Raw genomic sequence first — 4,981 nt, forward strand, 5'->3', positions numbered from 1 at the left:
GATCAAATATCAGATGACACCTCTGTCGTGATAATTTGTATACCTAACATGTACATTTACTCTAATATGTGACTGCACGATGCTACCTATCTTACTAGTATAGCCCCCACCACCAATATAAACATGATATCATGGGGTCATCTACCATAATCAGTATTTAAAGAAACACAAAAAACATTAAAAAAAACAAAAGAATTTAAAAAGACATCCATTGACTCGTCACGCCCAATAAGACGCACGCAAACTTCGAACCAATTGCTCTTTTTACTGGCACAACAGTCATAACATTATATACAATAGCCTGAAAAATATATACATTTTCAACAATTCTACCTTGTCGGGGTCTAGCGCCCATGTTCATTGAAACTATACCCAGTTGCACCTGTGCAGGGTTTATTAAATGGTCGTTCTCGTCGTCCCCCAAGAACTGTAATATGGCCTCGCTGAATAAAATTATAAAACTGTCTCTTCTCACTTGCGTGAATATTGGTGTAACATTTAAATTGGCAAACGCAACCGGTGTTATCACATCGGTGATTCCCACTTAGTTTTTTCAGAAACAATCCCTGAGTATTTTCGCAGCTGCGACTGACAGTCATCGTTTGGACGTTTGCATTTGCTATGATTTCATGTTGACCTTGAGTTGACATTAATATATCAAGGTGATACTAACAGTAAGTTTCTATTTGGTGCATACCAAAATTATATTTCAGTGCACACGCAGGTCTGATAACTCCACTTTGATGCATATATTCGGCCAACGTGGGACCAAATCTACATCAATTCTAGCATCCGCATTCAATTGTACTAAAATTCCGCAACCTTATCACGAAGATGTTATGTATATTTGATTTCATTTTTGTATTTGATTTAATTGTTTGCGAGTTTTAAAATCTTTCAATTTTTTGTTTCATTATATGTCAAAATAATGCAGTTCTATTTATTAGCAATTCGATAATTTTCCAGAAAAAAAGTTTGACCTTTACTGTTCGTTTTAGTAAACACATAAGGCTGACCTGGTCTCCGACCTGAATTAAAAATTAGTAACAACCACGTCAACAAGTTCTTCTTTTGTTTATTTTTATTGTCGGACTAATACGAGTGAGATCGAGGTTGTAGTGAATATGTGACCCTAGACTTGTAAATAGTTTTTAGTAAAGTAAACAACAATTTTATTCTCTAAGTAAAATGATTGGTGATTATCAAGGACATACAGGGGCTACGTGATTATTTTTTTATGTAAACATGATCATGTGACCCTATCCGCGGCCTAAAATTCAAGTTTTAAACCATCGTTTCGAGAAATAATCACAGTCGGGCTTTTACACTGGAAAGTGTCTTTTGTGTTGTTTGGAGATTTTTTCGAATTATTTTGGACTCAAAACGATTAAATTTTTTTCCTGAAAATATACATGTGCTCATACGAAATTATTTAGCAATGACATCTCTTATAAAAATTTATTCGGATTTCAAAAACGGAGTGATATTTATTGTTTCTACAAGGAACTGTAGACTTCAACACAGTACAGGTTACAGCGTACATCATGACCTTTCGTCTTGGTTTCTTCGTCGGGACTCGAACTTGAATTCATCAGAACATTTTATTATTAGAGCTTCTAAAATTGTATTCGTGGATTATTTTTTGATTATTTTTGGATTTGATTCTTAAAAACGTAAGTTCATAGTTTTTTTTTATTTTTACAGTATTTTTCCAGGGAAATAAATTATTTATATTTTTCAAAGCTTGTTGCTTTCACTCTTTCTCTTGTTACTGTTTATGCGAGCCTAAACACGTAACAAAGTCAGAATCCATTACTTGTATGTATTGAGATTTAGGTTTTCAAAACCAGTTACACTGTCAAAAATAACTCGACCATTTATTATTTTATATTCTGTTATTTCCTCTTCTCTGCTGCTGAGCAGTTCTAAGTATTTTGTAAATAAACTTATAACACACGTTATCGATTTATCATCTAAGTATTGTTTATTGTAGCATTAACATCATCAACATACTCCTTGATAAACGCAACCAACACGTCGCTGTCTCTGATTCTGTCGTTTTATGTGATTTCAGCCAGGTTATTTGCTATAGCTCTTTTGAGCATGATACTATAAAATTGTAATTTACCAGCATGATCTTGAAAAATACCAGTTTACATGGGTCAACACCACCAATAACATGACTAGTAAAATCAGTCAAATCCGCTTTAGTGCTAACGTGCTTAGATCGACAGCAGCACCACAGCTGTAAATGTCAATGAACATTTAAATAATATTAAACGCACTTAAATGTGAAATGTATAAATTCTTGCGGGGTTTTTGGTGAGGAAACTTTGCTTCCTGTCAGCGCATGCAACGCTTCATTAACGGTATACTTGAATTAAGCATTGGTTATCGTCCGCGTAGTGTGGTATGACCCTTCATCAAATAATTAACAACTTAATCAGGTGATCAGTTTAGTTACGGTAATTCTGGCTATGTCAGGCGCAATAAAATATTGAATCCATGCAGCTGATGCACGTCAAAAATGTACACAATCCGTCTTTTGTGGACTTGTTTTAAACTCACAGATAGGATCATAATAGTAATGATATAAACTGATTTAATTTCCTTTGTCACCATTTTACGATAATTTGATAAGGGCGACGATAATGTTAATATTCAATGGTCCCGATTGTCCTATTCTTCCATACAGCGTACCCCATCATACAATATTGCTGATGAAAGAAGAATCTTTAGAAACTCACCCGTGCTAAAAAGGCTGACTAATTTTCATTTACTGCAAAGCGAACAGCTGGAAATGGAAAGTCTGGAGACTTTAAACAACATTATGAAACGGTTTTGAATTTCATGAATTAAGATCTCGAATTAAATGAGGCCATACATATTTTGTTATGGAATAATAAATGTTCAGCTCATATATTAATATATTTGGTTGAGCTAAATATGTATATGGTGCATCGTTAAAATGTCAGGTTTCAAGCAGGAAGTATGTGCAATCTTGACTGATATTTCAATATGAAACACACTCATTCAAGGGATAAGAGGGCAACCAGAACTTGATGCTATGTTCATTTAAGGTCAACGTATGTTACGAATAACACTTATTTAAGTGTTGTTTCTTCATTTCCGCTTTGAGAACAGGAAGACCAGACATATAGGATAATAGCTAGACGCAGATTTATCGTTGCACTACGTGTTTTTTGACTTGTTTTAAACCCACACCTTAAAAAAAAAATATGAAGAGAATATGGTAAATATTGGTGATGGTATAAAACAAAGGAAATACGCAGTTTGTTGTTTTATACATTTATTTAAAACTGAACTGTAGTATTTCATAAAATGAAATATATTTCATCAGACATGTTAAAACATTCATGCACCTAGTGAAGACCTATGTCGATAGCCCTGAACTGTGTGTATGTATAAAAAACTGTCTATAAAAGACACCCAATTGTCATGATAAAAGAAGAGAAAACTGTACCGCGAGCTAACACTATTGACATACTGTAAAACTCAGGGTCTAATAAAGAATGCGATCTTGAGGGATTCGTGTATTACAGGGTTTACGATTTAGGATTTTATGAACATACATACATACATACATACATACATACATACATACATACATACATACATACATACATTTTAAAAAAACTTAGGATTAAATCATATTTTGCTTAATTTTCCTGCCCATAACGGAAAATAAAAACGACTACAGCCAGTCTCAACATGCTGATTGTCTTTTGTACGTTCTGGTTTCCTTGAACCTGTGAAAAAGACAAACTCTGTAGAATATATATCTTTCTCAGGTACCTAGAATACATATATCTGATCCAAGTCTAAACAGAAAATGTATATATTTTTCCATGAGTAATTTGAAGAAATAAAAGTCGAACCAAACCAATAATATCAGAGAGAGAGAGAGAGAGAGAGATATGTTGCGTAAGGGGAGATGAAATAAACATATGCAGGTAATATAACTTTTACGTATTTAAATCATATATTAGAAAATTCTCTTTTCTTCTTGTTTGAAAGATCTTTGAATTTCATATTTGTTTTAGCTGATTTTTTTAACCATTGATATGATATTGCAATCGAGCGATATTTTAGCACAGTTAAAATAAAACTCTCTCTGAACATTAATGGCTGAAAGCAAACATGTACTAGATCATCTACAACAAGCATGACGAAAACCAAAAGCTTACACATGGGCAGAGATATAAGTTTACAGCATGAGCAGTCATAACTATTCTTGATAATTTCCGGTGATACTGAACATAAGCCAATATGATGGAAATAGTTAAAAGAGAATATTTCTTTCTTCAAGTTAGGCAAAGCCATAATTATTTCGTTATCCAGCAACGTTGTGCATCTACTAATCGAAATCGAAATCGACGAATTACTTTTGTTTGCATGCCATCTCGACGATCCAACGCTGTGAATCAAATATTCGCCTCACGTGATCTGAATTTGGAGTATTTAAACGTACTGAATAACTTTCTAGTCTTGTGCTTTTATCCAATAATGTAGATGATAATAAGACTTTATGTTTCATTGGGTTTATACATCTGTTAAGTTGTTGTTTTTTTTTTTTGTGGGGGTTATGGGTCATTGCTCTCTTTTGTTAATGTCTGAATAAATAACTTTGAATTACCTTTTTTATTGCAATCCTATATAAATTATGATCACAATTACATATAAAAGTGTATTGTAAGGCACAAGATAATGACTATTTTTAAAAATAAAATTAAAATGAGTATTAAATATTGCCGTATTATCCAAACCTCGTCCCTAACTACGTATCACCGCATTATCAAAATATTTGATAAGGTTGTTGTTAGTCTCGTTTTGGGGTATAACGCCATTTTTAGCGCGTGATATACATGTTGGATTGTGTTACGTGTGGAGGAAAAACTCGGGAAAACCCAGTTAGAACCACCTACTCAATTAAAGCACTGACAAGCTTACCCACATACCT

The sequence above is a fragment of the Sinohyriopsis cumingii genome, chromosome 18 (genome assembly GCF_028554795.1).
Source record: "Sinohyriopsis cumingii isolate HCF-2022 chromosome 18, ASM2855479v2, whole genome shotgun sequence".
NCBI lineage: Eukaryota > Metazoa > Mollusca > Bivalvia > Unionida > Unionidae > Sinohyriopsis > Sinohyriopsis cumingii.